Below are 22,179 nucleotides of genomic sequence, written 5' to 3' on the forward strand. Positions count from 1 at the left end.
TCACTGACCCCACTCTGCATTTTGAGTGGCCCCGTAGAATGAGGGTTGGGCTGATCGAATGTGAAGAGGGACAAAAAAGATGCAGGGTGAAGGAAATACAGGCTCAGGCCCATATCTTTGCCTACAGGAAGGGAAAGGGAAGGTGTGAGACTCTCCCTGCACAGAAGGGCTGGAACTATACATTCATTATGCAGGAGGAAACAGATGAGCTTCTTTCCAAGTATCTTATATTAGGAACCCCTCCCAAGTGGTCTTCCTGACAGAAGACGGAAAAACCCTGTCTGTTCTATCTTTCCCATTCTGTATTCCAAATTTTGCAGTTCAAACCCAAGTTCTGAATTCTATGTTCTACCTTCAGGGTTCCTGGTTCTGGATTCTTGTTCCTTTTCCATCCTGATTCCTGATCCCTAGAACTTTTCCAGCTCCCCTTTCCCAGACTTTCTAGGTGAATTAGGTGGACCTACTGCTGCCTTTGCTAATTGACAGTTTTCCTTTACTTCTTGTGGCAATTCTAGGCTTTTTCCTAGCAGCAGGGATTTGGTTCAGACTGTTCAGCAAGTGGGTGGCCCAGTAGAGACCAGGAAATTCCTGAGAGCCTGGTCTGGTTTCACCTCTTCCCTTCTCACCTCACCTCTAACCACTAGACACACTACATTTCGAGCAACTAAAGCCAAACTGAGGTTTTCCACGGTAATAGTTGGGGACTGGTGGGCTTCAGATGAGGAATCTTACAGGGAAGACATAAAAGGTTGCTGTTCTTCATTCAGAGAAATTAAAGACTGCTTCCAGCACAGGGGAAGGAGTGGGTGGGGAAGGTGGGAAGTCTCTGAGCAGAGTTAGAAGTTCTCAGAACCCTGTCATCCTTCAGCTCCCCACTGTCTGAGCTGAGCACTAGCCCCCAGATCCTCCCAGATCTGAGAGAGAACCAAGACAGTGGGACTGAGAGCTCCTCTGTTCGTGGCTGCCCTGAGGGAGAAGGGGAATGAGGTGGAGGCAGCAGCAACATCATTGAAGAGGCGAGATTTTCAAAGGGATCATGATCCATGTGTCACACCAGGGGGACTGTGTAGTAGACATTTTGGTCCCAATCCCTCTTCCCCCAAGCAGCATTTCTAGTCTCTTCCTGAGACTGCAGGTCTTTATAGGCCCAGAGATGGTGCACAACACGGAACTCTCCAATCTGTGAGAAGAAGCCGCCACTGCCTCCTAGTTCTCCTGCTGGTACTTGTTGGCCAGAACCCAGTTGTTACCCGACTTGATCATGGTTCCTGGCTTAAGCTTGTATGTCCTCAGCTCATAGATGGGACCTGCTCTGGGCTGTGGTTCATTCCAGAAGCTGAACTCGAGGAGCATCTGGTTTCTCCCGGACAGCAACATCTGGCTGTGCTCCTTTCAGAACTCCAGATACTCCTTGTTATTTCTGAGCTTCTTCATACTGTCCATGAGGGCTGGGTAGCCACCTGAGAATCACCACAGGTGTGCTGTCTGGTCCTGCTCCCCATACCATGTGTTCCAGTTGCCCACAAGCAAGCAGGGGTAGTAAAAAGGGCTCACATCTTATGTTGCCCTTGAGTCTAACTGAATTTTGTTTTTACAGGAAGTAACTGACTAGTAGTCTCTAGTGTGAGAGAAAACCCTCAAAGAGTCATCATCCCATTGCCATTGAGAACCACGCCCCAGTCTGCCAGGAGGGAGAGGGGCTACAAGGATGGTCCTATACACAGGCATTTCAATGAATTTCATGGAACAAATGAGGTATGCAGTGCACACCTGCCTCTTAGGATTAATTCTCAGGTTATAGTGAAGCTCGGAAAATTGCTATTTCTTGACCTAAAAGGAGGTTAAAACACTTTCAGTGGAAATCGATCCACTTTAAGGTATTTAGCACTGTTCATATTTTGTAAAAGTCTCTATGACAGGGCTGGTTTCAATTGGCACTTTATGTCACAATTGTAGGAAGCCCATCACATAGAGAGCAGAATCTTAATGAGTGTTTAACAAGATGGGCTATTTCCTTTGTTTCACTTCCAAGGTAAAAGGGGAACGTGCCCTGGGCCCCCAGACAGGCTGAGGATAATGGGACCCTTATACGCATCTGCTATGTAAGCAGTGGCAAAATGATTGCTGGAAAAATAAAATTAATTTTTCCTGATGCTTTTATTTTTCTTTGCTAGGGGAATTTATGTTACACATGGTCAAATAGCATTATGTACAATGAAGGAAATGAGGTGTGAGAAAATCATTCAATAAAAAATGATGACTCATAACAGATTATTTACAGAAAAATGCTGTGAGCAAGAGTTTGAGAGGTATGAAGATCTATTTTCATAGGTTTTTAGGAAATGCTGTCATGGAAATTGCACCATTTATACAGTTGTTCCTCTCTTTCCTTGAAAAGATAGTAATGAATTTCAAGAGGAATTAAGTAAGAAATAATACAGGCTGTCAGTCTTGACCTGAGACTGGATGGGGACAATCACTTTCTGAGGGAACAAAATGGAATCAGAGTCCAGACAAACAAATTAGAAAGCAAAGCTCAAATTATGAGAATGATTTCAATGACTAATATGTGACCAGTGGGGAAGAAAGAATGACAAGATGAGATTAACCAAGGGGTAGGGAGGATATAGGGACATGGGAACCTCCCTGCACTTTTGCAGAAGATAACATGGTGTGGTGATTTTGAGGAAGAATTTGGCGGTATTGAGAGAAATCAAGTATGTGCATGTTATAAGGTCCAGCAATTGCACACTTAAGTGTATGCTTCAGACAATGTCTTGTCCAGGTCCACAAAGTAACACATATGAACATGTTTGCTGGGGATAGCAAAGTGATGAAAATGAACTAGGAATAAATAGATAGGAAAACAAAGTGTAAAATATTTTATGAGGGCCTAGTACACAGGATTCCAGAGAAATTAACTAGTCATACATAGATTAATATAAATAGATCAAAATATTATTAACAATAAATGGAATGGCTATATAGCTCGATGCTGTTTATGCAGATAAATAAAACATATACAAAGCGTTGCTAGATATTATACACTGATATGCATACACATAAAAATAAAATTTGTGGGATGTGGATCTGAAGCACAAGCATGAAAAATGGCTTACTTTTAGGGGGGAAATGAAATAAAACAAACATAAAAAGAGGACAAATTTGAACTGATGCTAATATATTAATGACATAATGTTATAAATAAAAAAGTAAGATAAATCTAGTTCTGTATGCCAGAAGCATCTATATATCTATATATCTGCAGATGTATAGCTATATAAAAGGATATATATATATATATATATATATATGAAGATCTCTGTGTATATATGTAGATGTAGGTCTATATATCTAGATCTATCTATGTTTATGTCTATGTCTGTAAAATCTGAATGGTATTGAGTTAGAGTATGGTAGTGTTGTATTCTCAAGGGAAAATAAAATTGGAATGGTTATTCCCCAAATAAAGAGAAAAATTAGTGAGTAATGCCAGATAAACAGATGTCTACTTCACTTAAACCTTGGAACCTTAGAGAAATAAAATTAAAGTGATAAGATGAAATGGAATAATTTCAGAGAAACTAAATTTTTGGGAAAAAAGTTCTTTTTTCCAAGAGACTTATAAAATATGAAAACATTTATTGATTTGAAGGAAGCAATCAGGTTGAAGATGACTCTCCCATTTGAATCTCTGGGGCAGTGAAAGAAATGAAGAGTAGTTGGCCTGGAGAAGACAGCACTTAAGAGGCAGGACACCAGTTATGTTAGTGAAAGGGCTGAATTAATCTTTGTTTTTTTAGAAGACAAATCTAAGACAGTTACTAGATAATAGAAAAGGTTAAATATTAGTGAGATAACATTTTCTAACTATGTCTTTTTTAACACAATAGGTTGGGGGCTATGGACTATAGTCTCTCTATTGCTTAACAGCTGCCAGGGTTGTTGTTGAAGGTCCTAACTGGAGACGGAGGATGGACAGAAGGCGCCCTCAAAATCTTCCATCTTTAGGTCTGTTAAGTTGTGACCATTTTAAGAACTGCTGAACATGATGTGACTTTCACAGCAGTACTGATGTTTTATATTGAGACATAATTTTTTAATTGATGAAAGTTTGTCTTGCCGATTTTATTCATTGAGTGATCTTGGAATATGAGGGGTTTTTTCCCCCTGTAGTTCTTGGTGAATCATCTTTACAATAGTTACCTAAATAAGTCAGTTAATTAGAAACAGGAAAGCTATCTTACTGATACTAATATAAATCTTGTCCCTATGATTACTTACAGTAGAAAAACAGATGACATCTTCTTCTAACCTTGAATCTTTAATTAAAAAAATATTATTCTGTTACCAATTCATAGTTGAGCTTTTGCCCACGACTTCAAGGAAACACCCATACTGGAATGCAAATGTCATTTCCCCCCAGAGTTGTAGAGCTGTTTTACTAACCTCCAAGGTGTAGAGAAGTGGGAAAGAAATCTTTATGTTTCAGGAAAATTAGACATGTGTTTTGACATCCTAGGGAAGCACCTAAAAGCTTATAGGTAGTCTGAGAGACAATTTAATTCCCAAATGGTGAGGGAGCAAGAGTTGAAGTTATAAAAGAGAGAGCAGATTTGAGAGTATTAATTTGAGAGGAATGGTAGTTCTGAAAGAACTACAGGATGAAAAATCTAGTGTTATAATTGCCAACTCAAAAATCAGTTGCCTGTTTCTAAATGCCTGTACATTACAACTTTTATTTATTTTTAAAGTATATATCCTTGCTTTCTGTCATTCTCCATTGCCTGGGACAAAGATATACACATAGGCCTTTCTTAATTCCCTTAGCTCTAGCTCTGCCGTTAGCCTCTACCCTCCCGGCACACTGAAGACTACACAGTGTAACTACCTTCTAGTTTTGATCAGGTCGTTAAAAGGTGACCTCAAGCACCAAAGTCACGGTGATAAGGAGCCAAGATACTATCACTGGAGGCAAAAGTCTGTGGCTGAGACTTCCTATGGAAGGATGATCAGAGCCTGCATACAGGTGTGCCACAGGGCTGAGTGAACTCTTTTATTAAGAAACATGTTATCTGTGTAGACACAGAGTTGGCTGGATTTAAACTTTAAACCCATGTGATTTATACATATGAAGTGCGTATATACATTTATATGCACATATGATTGATACATATAAAATTGGTCTAGCAAATGAGCTCCTGTGGTATAGGATAATTTAATAAAGATTAGTAATGAGGTAAATACTCTTGGTATGAAATGATTGTTTCTCGTTTCTGAAGCCACCTGAATGGAAAGTGAGCTCAATCTGTATATTACTCCTGACCTTCCTCCATCTTTTACTACCTTTGCCCCAGGGAATGTATAATAATTTCTCAGACTGGTAAAATTGGACAGAAAAGGACAAATGTGTGAGGTCCAGCTCCCCCTCTGTCTGATGATTGGGTGTGGTCACAGAGGACATGAATCCTCCTCCACTCCTCAGTGCTGCCAGTCAGCCCCGTTGTGGGTAGTATTACTAGGTCCAGAATTGCTTCCAACGGGGTGGGAAAATCTATTTAATTCAGAAGTTCAATATTAGGAAACACATATGGCTATATTCTAAGCTGTCTCTTCCACATAGTCCTTAGCAACTATGAATAGTCATAATTTAACCTTCCATTGTCCTTAACGATCTATCTTATTTCTCAGTTTACTCAGAACCTGCATGAGGGTGAGCGATTTCATCAACAAGGTATTAAAAAGCCTCACATTCAATGTACAGGATTAGATTGACTCTGGAAGCTCAGTCTGGGTTGCATCTTAGAAACAATCTTGTGCCCTTTGCTGAGGGAGAGGAGCTTGCCCCTGAGTTGTTTCTGACAGGACAGAAACCTTTTATCCCTAGGAAGATGGGTGCAACTTTCTTTGGAGCCAAGTTTTCTGTGTACTGGGTGGTTGGTATTACCATCAGTTTCTCTAAACAGCCAAAATCTATACCAAGACTGCTCTACACCCAAATACCTTGATACCCTCCTCCTAACCTGTGTATATTCCTGTACTTGTCTCGTATGAAGGGAGCAGAACAGTTTCCCCTTTTGGACACAGATCCACTGCATGTCTAGCAGGGTCTTATCTCCCGAATGACTGTGCCTTACCTTGAAACCCCTTGACTTAAAAGGTTGCCCAATAAAGTGTGTTTCTTAACTCATATATTATATTCTAGATTTCATTTTTACCCATCTTTCACAAAACTCCATTAGACACTCTTTTTATCTGAGTGTAATTTACTCATGCTAAAATCTATCAAAATGTACAATTTGATTTGTTTGGGTAAATGTACACATTCATGTAACCACCATTATTAAGATATTGGCTTCATTCACCCCCAAATCTCCCTTGCTGTGGTACTTTGTAACCAATCTTTTATTCCCATGCCTAGTCCCTTGAAACCACTGTTTTGATAATTTTGTCATTTTCAGAATGTCATTGGATGTCCAAAATAATAGCATACGGTATGCATCTTTTAGTTTGGGTTCTTTCACATAAAATAATGCTTTTGAGGTACATGCATATTGTTGTGTGTATCAGTGATTTTTCTTTTTATTGCTGAACAGTATTCATTGTAAGTATGTATTGTAGTTCATTTATCAATTCACCAGTTGAAGGACATTGGGTTATTTCACATTTTTAGTTATTAGAAATAATACTACTATAAACATTTGTGTGCAGGTCTTCGTGTGATCATCTATTGCTTTATTTCTCTTGGTTAAACATCTAGAATGGGAATGCTGAGTCATATAATTATTTAATATTATGAGAATTTTAAAAACTGATTTTTATAATAGGTGCAATATATTTAATTTCCACCAACATTGCTTGAGTTTTCCAATTGTTCTACATTTTCACAGTCACTTTGTCAAATCAGTCTTTTAAATATTAGCTGTTCTATCCCTGGCCAGTGTGAATCAGTTGACTGTAGTGTGTCCCATAAACCAAAAGGGCATGGGTTTGATTCTCTGTTAGGGCACATGCCTAGGTTACAGGTTCAGTCCCCAGTCAGGGAGTGTGCAAGAGGCAACCAATAGATGTTTCTCTCTTCCATCAATGTTTCTGTCCCTTTCTCTCTGCCTCTCTTCCCCTCTCTTTAAAATCAACAAGCATGTCCTTAGGTAAGGATGACAAATTTTAAATGTTAGCTTTTCTAGTAGTTATATAGTGTTATCTATGGTCATTTTAATTTGTATTTACCTAATGACTAAAACATTTTTGAAGCTTTTCATGCATGTGCATAGTCTTCTTTTTAAGTGCCTATTCAAACCTCTGCATTTTAAAAAATTGTGTAACTTGTTTTCTTATTATGTTGAGAGGTTTTTAAGTTTTTAAAGTTACTCCATATTGTTTTCCATGGTGGTTGCACCAGACTGCATTCCCACCAACAGGGCACCCGAAGGTTCCCTTTTCTCCACATCCTCACCAACACTCATTCTTTGTTGACTTATTGATGGGATCCATTCTTACAGGTGTAAGGTGATATCTCACTGAGGTTTTAATTTACATTTCTCTGATGATTAGTGATGTTGAGCATTTTTTCATAGAACTATGGGCTCTCTGTATATCTTCTTTGGAGAAGTGTCTATTCAGGCCTTTTGCCCATTTCTTAATTGTCTTATTGTCTTTTTGGCATTGATTTGTATTAGTTCTTTGCATATTTTGGAGATTAAACCTTCATCAGATGTATCATTGGTAAAAATGTTCTCCCATACAGTGGATTCCCTATTGTCTTGCTGATGGTTTTTTTAGCTGTACAGAAGATTTTTAATTTGATGTAGTCCCATTTGTTTATTTTCTGCTATGTTTCAAGTTCCTTAGGTGATAATATTAGCAAAAATATTTCTATGTTGAATATCTGAGATTTTACTACCTATGCTTTCTTTTTCACCTCTGCAAATATGGCCCAAGGATCCTGAAACACCAATAAAAATATATACACCCCTATATTTATAGCAGCACTATATACAATAGCCAAGATTTGGAAATAGCCTGAATGCTCATCAGTACATGAGTGGATAGACAAGCTGTGGTACATGTACACAATAGAATATTATGCAGCAGTAACAAAGAAGAAATCCTAAGATTTTGCAACAATGCAGATGGACCTGGAGAAACTTATGCTACGTGAATTAAGCCAGTCAGTGAAAGAAAAATACCACATGATCTCACTTGTATGTGGAGTGTAATAAACACAATAAATTAATAAACAAATTAGTAACAGAAGTTTAGGTGCATAAAACAGACTGACAACAGCCAGAAAGGAAGGAGGGGGATAAGATGAAAGATGGTGAAGGGATTAACCAAAGAACATTTATGTTCAACCCATAGACATGGACAACAATATGGGGATTGGCTTGGGGAGGGGAAAAGGTAGGGCTGGGTGGAAGTGGAGAAATGGAGAAAAAGTGGAAAAAATTATAGCAGCATAAATAATAAAAATTAAATTTAAAACAATTAGTAAAATAAAATTGTAAAAGAAAAATAAAACTGCTCACTATGTAATAAAAAGATGTTTTAAAATATATATACATATATATTTTTCTAACTGAATTATTCAAAGAAAAGAAAGTTAAAGTTTTGGTGAATGCCAGTTTCTCATTTTTTAACAGTTTATGCTTTCTGCATTTTATACAAGAAATCATTGTGTTACCCAAAACTTCAAAGATTTGGGGCTTTTAAAGGTTTTATAATTTTGGATTTTATATTTAGGTCTATGATGTAGTCCAAGTTTTTTAAAAATTATTTATTGATTTTAAAGAGGTAAATTATTTTTGTATACTGTGCAATATAAGGATCTCTGTTTGTTTTCACATGGATGAAAAGAGTACCTGTAACCATTGGATTACTTTGGTACGTGTGTGGTCAGTTCCTGGACAATGGATCGACTCCTGGGCTCTCTTGTGTTCCATTGCTACTTAGGTATGTCTTTTTTGTTCCCAAAACCTCTCCCTCTTACCCACTATGGTTTTACAATAGTTCTTAAAATCAGATAGTGTGAGTGTTCTAATTTTGTTCTTCTTTTTCAAAGTACTTTTTTTCACGTTTTTTGCATGTCTACATAAACTTGAGAATTATAGTGTCAGTTTCTACAAGGCTAGCTGTAACATTGTTTGGGATTGTGCTGAATCTATGCATCAGTCTGGGAAGAACTGACCTCTTAAAAATATTAAGACATCTATTCCAGCAACATGGAAACATGTCTCTCTACTTATCTCAGTTTTATTTAACTTTTCTTTCAGTAATGTTTTCCAGTTTGTAGTGAATAGATCTTGTATGTATTTTAAAACTATATCCCAAAATATTTTATATTTTTGATGTTTTATAAGTGATTTATGGAAACATTTTATTTACAATTCCAATTATTTGTTGCTAGTAAGAGAATACAATTGGTTTTTGTTTATTGTGAATTTTACGTCATTTTTTGCTGTGTACCTTCAAAGGGCATTGGACTGTGGTTGCATTTTTTTCTGTTTGGAAAGTTAGATCTTTTTGAAAATTGTTTTTAAGTTTCTTGGGGTATTCCCAAAGTGACCTCTAATCTAGGGCTTCTGTCCCCACACTAGGGTGATACACTCTTGAGGATTCTCTCAATGCTTCTTATATCAGAAAGTCTTTCAAGCCTAGCTGATTCAAAAGTGAATTATCCTTAGAGTTTGATACAAGCTCTGTAAATTGTTCTTCCTATTGCTTCTCCATTGTTCCTACCCTGGCATCAGGTAGTTTTTTATCTCATGTTCACAGATTAGCCATCATGTAAATCTTCAAGGGGAGCTTGCACTCTCCCTGCAGTTTTCTCCTTTCCGTGGGCCTGCCTCACAAAATCTAGTCACCGCTGTTTCCTCAACTCAACAAGGTCACTGGGTTCCTTTGGGTTCTCCCTGTTTGTGCTGTAGCCTGAGACATTCTTCAGGCAATAAGGAGGCACATTCTTTGGGCTCACCTTGTTTGTCTTCCTTTTTTTAGGGATTGCTGTCCTGCACTACCCATGTCCAATCTTTGAAAACAATTATTTAATGTGTTTTGTTCAGTTTTCTAGTTGTTTACTGTGTGAGGGAAATTGCAGCAACTGTTTATCTTTCATGGGCAAAGCAAAAATCAATACTTTTTTGATCTTACAAATATCCCGTAGAGAAGACATCTGTGGCATTTGTGCAGAAAGCAGCAATAGGAGCCCCATGGTAGGTTACTCTGGAAGGACTGACATCAACCTCCTCAAAGTTTCCGTTTACTCTTCTTCTTATATGGGTGAGACAAAATAGCATTTTCCTGATTTGAACAGGATCTAAGCTTATTACAAGTCCTCTGAGCCTTCCTTGAAGAAGAAGGATATACCTCTGTATGGCAGGTATCAGTGGCTATATTCTATAAAAGAAAGCAAGGAACTGGATGGGTTTTAGGATTGCATTCCTTGTACATGCTCAAGACACAGTTGTCCTACTTAACAATGAAAGGAGACATGTACTACAGTCTTTAAGCAGGCATGGCACTGGATAATCAACTCCAGACACTACTTTTCAAAAGACCAGTCAGACAAATTTCAGGACACATGTTATCAATATCACTTCATACACTCATGAATTTAGCAAGTATTTATCCCAAGGGACAATATTGATGAGAAGCAACTTGTGAAGTCAAGCAAATGATGATATCCTACAAGGAGAAAACTTATTGTGACTTATTAACCTTGCAAAGTTGAACATGAGTTATATCTAACTTGAGTTTCTTCACAGTTTTATCTATGAGTATGATGTGGAAATAAACATAGTTAATCAGTGCTATTCTACTTCATTAATAATATTACCAAAGTCATCAGTTGGCAGCAGTGTATATGTGAAATGTGACTTTTTAAGCATGGTTTGATGCAAAGGGCACCCAGAGCCTGGCTTTGCACACAGGCTCTGTCACTACTCATCTCTGAGACATTACACAGTGTCATTCTGTCTCTACTTCAGATTTTTTGTCTGCAAAATGATCTGCAAGATCAACAGTTTGCAAGTGCTCAGGGGATGGAGGTAAGAAGTGGTTCAAGTCATTAGCTGGTAATGGGCTCCTTTGAATAGGGCACCTTGAGATGGTCCATGTCTATGTTGAGGGAACAGCTAGTAGCAACAAGGTATTCTCATGATTTAGTTATCATTAGCTCAAAACCTGTGGCAACTGCATATGCAACTTCTGAGTACTGCTTTATCTACATCCCTTAAGTTTTGGCATGCTGTGCTTTTATTTTTTTCATCTCAGAGTGTTTTCTAATTACTCTTGTGATTTCTTCTTGACCTATGGTTAGCTAGGAGTCCATTGCTTAATTTCCATGCATTTATGAATTGCCCAATATTTCTGCTATTGATTTCTTATTTAGTTTTATTGTGGTCAAACTTTGCATCATTTCAATCCTCTTATATACATTAAGGCTTATTATCCAGCTCAAATATGAACAGCCTCTGAGAATGTTCTACGTGCACATTGGACATTGTGTATGCTGCTGTCATTGGGTGTCCATGATATGTTATTTATAATATTGAAAAATATATTATGCAATAAAATTTTTACTAATCTACAGGTTAAATTTTTATAAAATAACTATTTTTAAAGATAATTTTAGAGCATTTCAAGATCTACAACACAATTTAGAGGAGTGTACAGAGATTTTCCATATATGCTTATACTCACACATGCATAGCTTCCCCAAAATGCCAACATTCTGGTGAGAATGGTACTTTTTTTTTTTTTACAAAGGAAGCTATATTGACACATTATTAGTACCCAGAGTTTATAGTTCATCTTATGGTGTACTTTTGGAGTTATACATTCTATCGGTTTGGACAAATATTTAATAATATATATCCCTCATTATGGTATTATACAGAGTGTTTCACTGCCCTAAGATTCCTCTCTATCAGCCTATTCACCACCCCCAACCTGACAACCACTGATATTTTTATTGTCTGCATAGTTTTGCCATTTCCACAATGTCATATAGTTAGAATCAAACAGTATGTTGCCTTTTCAGTTGACTTCTTTCACTTAGTAATATGCATTATAGTTTCCCTATATCTTTTTGTGGCTTCATAGCTTATGTCTTTTTGGCACTGAATAATATTCCATTGTCTGGACATAACCCAATGTAGCCATTTACCTGGTGAAGACTATCTTGGTTTCTTCCAAGTTTTAGAAATTATGAAGGAAGTTGCTATAAACATTCATGTACAGGTTTTTGTGTGGATATAAGTTTTCATCCTTTTGGTAAATACCATGGAACACGATTGCTGGATCATATGGTAAGAGGATATTAGTTTTGTAAGAAACCGCCAAACTATTTTCCAGAACACCTGTACCATTTTGCATTCCTACCAGCAGTGTGTAAGAGTTGTTAATGCTCTGCATGCTCACCAGCATTTGGAGTTCTCAATGTTCCAGATTGCGCCCATTTTTGTGTGTGCATAGTGGTATCTCATTGTTTTATTTTGCATTTTCCTTTGACATACAATGTGGAACATCTTTTTATGTGCTTACTTGCCATCTGTATATCTTCAATGATGTGTCTGCTAAGGTCTTTTGCTCATTTTTAAGTTGGGTTGTTTGTTTTCTTATTGTTGAGTTTTAAGGATTTTTGTATATTTTTTATAATGCTCCTTTTATCAGATGTGTCTTTTGCAAATATTTTCTACCAAAATGTGGGTGTATTCTGATTTCCTTGATATTCTCTTTTACAGAACAGGATTTTTTTAATTTGAATGAAGTCTAGTTTATCAATTCCTTTTTCACAGATTGTATCTTTTGTGTTATATCAGAAAAGGCATCAACATACCCAAGGTCATCTAGGTTTTCTCTCATGCTATAGTTTTCACTTTTATAGTTTTATGTTTAAGTCTATGATCTATTTTTAATTAATTTTGTGAAGGGTGTAAGACCTGTGTCTACACTTTGGCACCATTTGTTGAAGAAACTGCCTTTTCTTCACTGTATTGCCTTTGCTCCTTTGTCAAAGATCATTTGCCTATATTTATGGATGTCTTTTTATTGGCTCTCTATTCTGTTCCACTGATCTGTCTATTCTTGTGCATACCACACCTTCTCCATTACTGTAGCTTTATTGTAAGTCTGGTATTGTCAGTTCTCTAACTTTGTTCTTCCCCTTCAATATTATGTTGGTTATTCTGGGTCATTTAGCTCTCCAAATAATTTTTGAATCACTTTTATATCTTTCTTCCCACTCTGTAAACTTTTTATTTCCTTTTCTTGCCTTAATATATTAGCAAGGATTACTAGTATGATGATGAAAAGGAGTTGTGGAAGGAGACATCTTTGCCTTCTACCTGATTTTAGTGGGAAAACTTTGAGTTTCTCATTATTAAATATTTTAACTGTAGGTTATTTGTAGTCTTTATCAAGTTGAGAGAGTTCCCATCTATTCCTAGTTTACTGAGAGATTTTATCATGAGTGGGTGTTGAATTTTGTCACTATTTTCTGCATCTATTGACATGATCATGTGACTTTTGTTTTAGTCTGTTGATATGATGGATTGTGTTAATTTACTTTTAAATATTAATCCAGCCTTGCCTACTTGAGATAAATCCCATTTGACCATGGTGTACAAACTGAATTTTTAAGCCTAAATTTATGTATTTTTTGAATACTAAGAAAAAAATGATTTTGAAAATTAGTGTCTTGAAAGATTACTTGAGTGGGGTTTGTTAATTAAGCTGCTAGGAAGACACTGGACCAGTTTCTAAGTCTTTATTTGCATATATACTTAAGGTCAGTTTTTGGCCCAGCAGAAACTCAGTTTTGTTGTCAAGGAAAAAGTAAGATGAGCAATAAACTAAACTGTTGTCATTTTTACTCTCTTAGGAAATACAAGATATAAAATATTTACTTACAAACGTTCTCCCAATTCCTATTCTATGTATATTTTTTGCATTTGACATTTATGGTTATGTGAAATATTTTTATCTATTATTTTAGAGTATGTTTTTGGTTTTTTCAAATGCAAGTTCTGTTGTCAGGAATAAATTACCTAATCCTGCTTCCAGCTGAATTTAGAATGAGACTTAATATGTGGGGACTATAGGGCAGAAAAAGTACCAATAAACCAGGGTCAGAAACTCTAGTAGCAGTCTTAGTCCTGCTGCTCATAATTTCTGTGATCTAGGTAATTAATTACATTGCTCTGTGACTTAGCTTCCAATTTTGTTGAATTGAGAAAATGCCACTTGGTGTGTGAGAAAAATTGATGACTTTTTAATCTAAATCTCCTTATACTTAAAAAAAATTACTTTAGTGCTGTTCAATTACAGTTGTCTGCATTTCCCCCTACCACTCCCTGCCACCCTAGCCAAACCTCCCTCCCTCCCTTGCTTCCACCCTCCCCTTTGGTTTTATCCTTGTGTCCTTTACAGTAGTTTTTGAAAACCCTTCTCCCCACTGTTCTCTCCCCTTCCCCTCTGGCTATTGTTAGATTGTTATTAATTTCAATGTCTCTGGTTATATTTTGTTTGCTTTTTTCTTTTGTTGATTATGTTCCAGTTAAAGGTTAGATCATATGGTATTTGTCTTTCCCTGCCTGGCTTATTTCACTTAGCATAATACTCTCCAGTTCCAACCATGTTGTCGCAAAGGGTAGGAGCTCCTTCTTTCTCTCTGCTGTGTAGAATTCCATTTTCTGTAATCATACTTTTTCAGTGCTAATAATATAAGCATGATATATTTTAAAACCAATGGATGTTTGAGAGTTACAGCAAGAAAATGAAGAGAGGGAAGAAATTTAAGTCCAAACATTTTCCTCAGTATATCACATCCTCTTAAATACTGATCCCCTTGTAAACACAGACAAATTGTAGAAGGGATTGGTGTGAAGAAAAATGTGTTTTTGTTAACTTTCTTTTCATCTCCCCCCCCTTTTTTATCTTCAAAAATCTGATACTTCTTCTGGTATATTGTGTCTCAGTGTTTTGCTATATTGGAACCAGCACTGTGTTTATTGATCCATTCATGAAGTATTTATTGAGCATCTACTAGGTGATAGGCTCACACTAGGCTTGAAAGATTTTATAGTAAATAACACAGGCAAAAGTCTTTCTTTTAAGAACCTTATATTTTCTGGGGAACACAGACAATACACACATATATACTATTATTTCAGTCAGTACTCAGCAATAAAGAAAAACGGAGCAGAGCAAGGAGGTTAGAGGATAATGTCAGTCAAAGGGGGAATCATTTTATATGGGATTGTCAAGGAAGGTTTCTCCGATAAGGTGACATTTGAGTGGACATGTGAAACTAGTAAAGTAGTAAGCCATGAAAATATCTGTGGAAAGAAACTTCTAGGCAAAAGGAATAGCAAGTGCAAAGCCTGAGTCACTTGGAAGCTTGACATGTACAAAGAGTAACAAGGAGCCTGTGTGGCTGGAGCAGAATGAGAGAAGGGGAAAGTGTGGGAGATCCAGTGGAGAGAGCAAGTAGCCAAATGATGGAGGGTCTGGAGGCTGTTGTATGAACTTTGACTCTTTTACTGACTGGGGTGGGAAGCCATTGGAGGTTTTTGAACAGTGATTCCATATCTGACATAATGTAAACAGTTCACTGGCTGTAGTGTGGAGATTAGATTGTAGTGGGTGAGGTGGTCACTAGTGCTATTCAACCAATAGTAGGATTGGACTTCCTGGCCCTGTTGTAGGGGGAGCCATGTGGCTCATATTGACCAGTGTACTGTGAATGAGAAAGAGATAATTCACTTTCAGGTCAGAGAATCTGACTTCCATTGTGTGAAACTCTGTAATTTTACTTCACTACAGCAACTGACAGGAAGCTAGATAGTGATGACCCTGTAATCAAGAGTGAAGACCATACAGAGCAGAGGGCCTGGCTGACCTGCAATGGACATAAAACGTGAGAGAGAAGTAAACTTGTTTTTATTTGCTTACTGTTTTAAGCCACTGAGTACTTACGGTGGTTAATTGGACCTCAAATTAGGATACTGCCATAACAAAAAATCATAAGATATTGTCTTATTGATGGATGTGGAAGACAAAACTATTATCAGAATTTGGAAGTATGACATTCTGTGTTTTGCCATGGTCCTTTATTTGGCAAATCTCTGATGGCAGGGAAGGCAGAGAATGTAACTAATGGACGTGTATGTGTCTCTAGGGACAGGCATTGGAAAACTAAATATTAGTAGTGTGTGTAGATTGATGTTGGCTAAATTTCATAAAATACTGTGCAAAAATATAACCTGAGAAAAGAATATCCTGATTTGTAAGGATGAATGAAAGGGATTAGAGAGTGTTCATAAATTTGGAGGTATGTAAAGTTGGGAGGCACTCATTCTCCACCACAAATAGTAAAAGATAAAATTTAGAAATTCATTAAGAAATAAAATTCAATTAAAATTGAGACAGGAATGATTAAGAATATGGCTTCCCAACTTACTATTAAAATATTTAAGTGGTTGAAATGATGACCAGCAAATAGTTTCAACTGAACAGACAACTTAGAAAAACAGAAGACTGAAAATGCATCTCCCATAGAAGCTCGTGAGCCCAACGTGATCATCACTCAGTCTACAGGTGAGAGGTTGAAAAAAAATGAGAAATATAGCAAATTAAAAAGTTTGTCAAGAAAAAAACCCTGAGGCTGTGGCTTTGGCTTATGAACTGACTACCATCAAATACTGTCAACAGGCAAGAAGTCTACTAAGCTTTAAAGACTATTGTAGTATTATCACAAGAGCATCAAAAAGTTAAAAATATTTAAAAGTCTATAAATTAAAAATGTAACAGTGGCTGAGTTATTGGTGAAAAAAGAAATTTTTATGAGTTTAATATAGCCTAAGTGTACAGTATTTATACATTTGGCAGTTGTGATGTAAAATAACATCCTAGGCCTTTGTATTCACTCACCACTCTCTTGCTGACTCACCCAGAGCAACTTCCAGTCCTGCAAGCTCCCTTGATGGTAAGTGCCCTATACTGATGTACTATTTTTTCTTTTATATTGTATTTTTACTGTACCTTTCCTATGTTTATATATGTTTAGATACACGAATACTTAACCACTGTGTTACAGTTGCATGTGTTACAAATACTTAACCATGTGTGCCTACAGTATTCAGCACAGTAATACGCTGTACAGACTTGTAGCCCAGGAGCAATAGGCTGTGCCACAGAGCCTAGGTGTGCAGTAGGCTGTACCATGTAGGTTTGTATAAGTGCACTCTGTGATGTTCGCAGGTGACAAAATCACTTGCTGACACTTCCTCAGAATGAGTCCCTGTTGCTAAGCAATGCATGACCTTCATTAGATTTACCCTGACTTGAAAAAAAAATACTGATGTTTGAGTCTCTGGCTTCAAGACTTCAGGTTCTTGATACTTTTGTTCTCTGATCCTACTTGTTTTGACATTCCTCCTTGTTAGAAATGAGAAATTCCCACTTAGGTCCCTTCTAAGGCCCTGGTAAAGAAGAGAGGGGTGATTTTGGACAGCTCACAAATGGCAAAAGGTTTTTTTCAACTGCCTCATGTCAAACTTCAGATAAATTTTATTGGAGGGAAATAGAGCAAAACTGAAAGAAATGAACCACATATGCCTCATTTTAGTTGGATTAAGTTGGAAGGATTTTTTCTATCAAACAAAATATGTGTTGCAAGCAAGCAACCAAATCCCTTTAGTCTTTATTCTATTGTATGTATGTTCACATCTGCTTTGGCTAACACCTGCTCACTTTCTTATGAGCTTGAATATTGACTAAGTAGTAATCAAATGTCAAGGCAGTTCCCCATTCTCTTGTCAATTTCATACTATTAACAATTACCATATTTCTCCAGCCTATTTGTTCTGTATCTGGAGATCATGGACTATTCTTTCCTGCTAGGCTGCTGCCGCCCCTTGCCTATGTGATTTGATTCTGTGTGTATAACCCTCTTGTAAATACAGCCCCAATTGTATTACTAAGTCCCCAGGTTTTTTGTTTTACTTCCAAGTCCTTCAAATGACAGAACATCTCATACATACCTATTTTATCACCATTATTTAATTTACTTTGCTTTTCAGTCACTCCCCAATGCAACCAACATTTATTGAGCACTTACTGTACACAGGGGATGTTGGTTGGGTATTGGAGGCATGTGAAGATGAGGAGGATGTGATCAAAGATTGGAAGCAGCTTTCAATCTGAGAAGGCAAAGGGTGTGTACATGGTTAACAAGACAGATTTTTATTAAATACAGATAGAACACAAAAAGTTTAAAGTGGCTGGCTCAGTACTGCCACATTGACATTTGAGATATTCTAAGTCTTTTGTTGTGGAGAATAGGGGCACTAATCAGAAGGCACATTCCACTTGCCTATTCATATACTACATGTATTCCTGAAGGATTGTGGTCCCCCTGGGCAAGTCTATAAAGGAAAATGACCCTAAGGCACCTCTTTTTGCTAGACCTAGGTTCCGGGCCTTCTAATCTCAACTCTAAAGTAGATTCTATGGGTACTGAGCATTCGAACATGGTTATCAGCTTGACAAATTAGTCTAATCCAAGCCTTACGACAGTGTGTATGGAAAGTAGTATTATTTCTGAGTAAAAAAGATCAGAATGTTTAAATGAGTTTTGTAATATCTAGCATATGGCTAACACATTTTTTAACACTAGTGTCTGAGTAAAAATGTTCAATGGCCACATCACTGATGGCACAGGGGTAAATGGACTATCATGAGAGCAACAAGATGAGAAAGTTTTCTTTGTCTGTCTCACTAGTGTGCTCAGGGCTGCCCCTGTGCACAATTGTGATTTGTCATACAACTCTGGAGGGCATCATTTACCAGGAACGCAATGAGAGTGGTGCTCCCATGCTGAGGTGTACCCTGACCTGTCTAAACCACCGGGTAAAGGATGGAATGTATAATGACCTAGACTAATTATTGGTATATATTTTAACTTCACAGAGTATGTTGATAGAAATAAAGGTGTATTTTGGTAATCTTCAAATTGAAAATATTCAAAATATCCATCACATTATTCAGGTTAAGTGTTATGAATGAGTATGTGTGCATTTATAGTTAGAAGTTGTGTGTGCATGCATATATATATTTAGATGATTGGCTTCTTTGAACTATATATTCAAAGGTAAAAAGTATGTTTAACTCATTTTATATGATAATATATTTAGTCAATTTTTCTTACCACATATTTGTATAAATTCTGGGGCTACCTCTGATACTTGAAATGGAGGTGAAAGAAGGCATATCCCTCTGGTGTGTTTTCTGGATTCCCTCAGATTGAGGGAATCTGTGTGTTCCCACAGAATGCTTGATTTATTTTCTGATCTGATATTTTATATGTGAAGGTTGCATTCTTGAAAAAGTATGAGCATATGAGAGGCTAAAGCTGTGCTCCCAGACTGGGCAGAAACTACCATCCATCAAAACCAGAGTAATTGTATGCAATGAGAATTTATTTGTGTAACTTGGTTTCAGATATGCAACTATAATTATAGAAGCCTTTATTCTTTGTTCTGCTGCTGTGTTTTGTACTAACAAGTTCAGTTTGTAGAGACTGATGTTCTACAGAATTAGAATGAAGTCAGATGGGCAAAGGCATTGATTCTGAGTCCTCTTTCATTATATGTTAGAAATCTTGGTTTCTCACCATAAGGTAGATGATTAGATTTTTACATTCCCCTTATGTAAGGAAATCAGGCCCTTAATTGTATATTTAGATAACCTAGGTGCTATTATGGCTCTATGGCCAATTTGCTATCAGAAAAATAATGAATTGTGCAAAGAACCTTAGAATTTTGAAGGAAAAGGTAGACTGAGAGTACATTTTTCTGATTTCTTTTGTTCATAGAGTGGGAGAGACTGATTCCTTATTAATGGACTGTGGGCCATTGGGAATGAATGAGAGCTGGAAGAAGTTAAGATAAGATGTTGGTATGTCAGATCTTCATAAAATTCCTCCCTCAATTTCTCCTTTGGACTAATACATTCACAGAATGCAACACCAGAGTGGATGCCCTGGGGTCATGTGGAATATGACTACAGATCAAGAACTTTAGTGGAATAATTGGTTGTTGTAAAATTATGTGTTTCCTCTTAAGGGTCTCTCTGACTTGTCTCTTTGGTACTGATTTATTTCAAATTTGGCTCTTGTACTCTTTTACTCCATAGTGTAGAGGTAATCCCAAGGACCAGCTTCCTACTCAAAGACTACAATTCCTACTACCCTTTGTGCTTAGGTATGGGCACATGGGTAATTCTTACCAATGAAATAAAAACAGAAGTAGGTTCAACATTGGACCAAGTGTGTCATCACCATATTTCCTTGTTCCCTTTTTGCTGATTAGATAATGACTATTCTGAGGCTTCTTTTTTTAAAGACAGAAGAAAACTGAATTCCTGAATGAGACTAAGAACTATCAAGTAGAAAGATGTAGTCTGCTAGAGGAGGATAAAAATTCTAAACTTCTCTTGTGCTAGCCACTATATTTGTGGGTTTATTTGTTACAGCAGCTAGTGTTACCTTAACAAAATATGTAAGAAATATTTGATTTAATATTCTGAGTACTGGAATTAGGAACTAGACTGCCAAGGTACAGTGAGTCAGAGTAGAGAATTTAGAAATGTCCAGCAGATCATTAACAGCTAGAGATATCTAGAGAATTGGCACCACCCTCTGCTCTCTTCCAACCAAATCTGAAGAAAAATAAAACCCTTCATAGTGTTAATACTTACTCTAGTAAAATATTTTAATTCCAACATTGGTTACATGACTTGTTTAGAAATCAAACCCAAACACAAGTCTCCGTTATATTAGAAGAGTATCCTTGTTTGAATTTTAGACAAAAAAATGATAGCATTTTAAATTTGTTTAAAGGTACTAATAAATTTCTAGTCTTAAAACTAATTCCCTTTTGAAGAAAATATTTATTTACACTGGTCCAGAGGAAAGACACTCTCTGACAGTTTGAGTATCATGATGTCTGCTTTTAAAGCATCATTTAAATATACTTTTTTTTCCTACCAACTAAACATTAAATGTATTGATTGAATATCTCTAGCAATTGCTGGGGCCAAAAAACACTATGACTTTTTCCCCAAGAGATAAAATGTCTATGAAGTGACAAAATTCTATAGAGGATCCGTGGAGAAAGTCAATAGTGACAAATGCAACACATATCCCATCTCTAAAGAAAACAGAGCCTTGATTGGAGGGATTTAGTTTGGTTTAAGAGCTCAGTCTGTTTCCTGAACAAGGATGTATGAAATAGTTGATTGGTCTGTGCTGCAACAATTATATATATTTTCTACCAAGGGACTCCCTGGTTTTGGATTTTTAAAAGGGAATCTAATCAGTTTTAGACTTGGCATTCTGACCATTATTTTCTCATGGTTCTCACTAGAAAGTCAAAGTGGCAGAAAAATTAAGCCAGTATTTATTTGGGATGGAAGGTATTTAAAATGTCTTTTTATACTATAAAATAAATAAGCAAGTGTGTGTGTATAATATTGAAAATTTGGAAAATAAAGATAAGCAAAAGATGAAATAATTTATGAGTAATGTTTCTCCATGCATGAATGTGGGGTTTGGGAGAAAATATTAGATTCTGCTGTATATGTTGTTATAAATTTAATTTCTCTCAAATGCACATTACATACTTTTACTTGTTTTTGAATATTATTCAACTGTAGTTGTGTTCAATAATTAGGTTGATTGGAATTTTCCAATATAAAAACAATTTTTATGAATATTCATGTTAGTAAACCTTTCTATATACAGGTTTTCTTAAAGTGACTTGGTGGGTAAATAATGATGATCATTTTATTTTGTTTTTATATTCTGACCAAATGTCTTCCAAAAATGATGTGTTAAATTATTCTTTATTTATGACAGAGCTTGTTTCCCACCGCTCTTCTATTAAATATTGTCATTTAAAAATCTCAAATATATCTTTTTAATTTACATTTTTTTTGTTTATTACTGTGGTAGTTTCTAGCTATTCCTCTATTACAAATTGCTCATGTCTTTGAGTTTTTGAGGTAATTTTCTTCTTCCTTCTCTTCCTTTCTCCTTTCCTTCTTTTTCTTTCTTTCTACTTTTCTTCAGATTTTTAAAAAGTATACTCATTTTAAGAATACAGTTGAAAGAGCTAG

General features: G+C 36.4%; 1 pseudogene; it reads right to left on the reverse strand.

Annotated features, from left to right (window-relative positions):
* Window positions 1-1,005: 1,005 nt before the first annotated feature.
* The window catches only part of LOC123819917, a 193,832-nt pseudogene continuing 172,658 nt past the window's right edge, over window positions 1,006-22,179 (reverse strand).

The sequence above is a fragment of the Phyllostomus hastatus genome, unplaced genomic scaffold (genome assembly GCF_019186645.2).
Source record: "Phyllostomus hastatus isolate PE091 unplaced genomic scaffold, TTU_PhHast_1.1 phas_contig_34, whole genome shotgun sequence".
NCBI classification, from domain to species: Eukaryota; Metazoa; Chordata; class Mammalia; order Chiroptera; family Phyllostomidae; genus Phyllostomus; species Phyllostomus hastatus.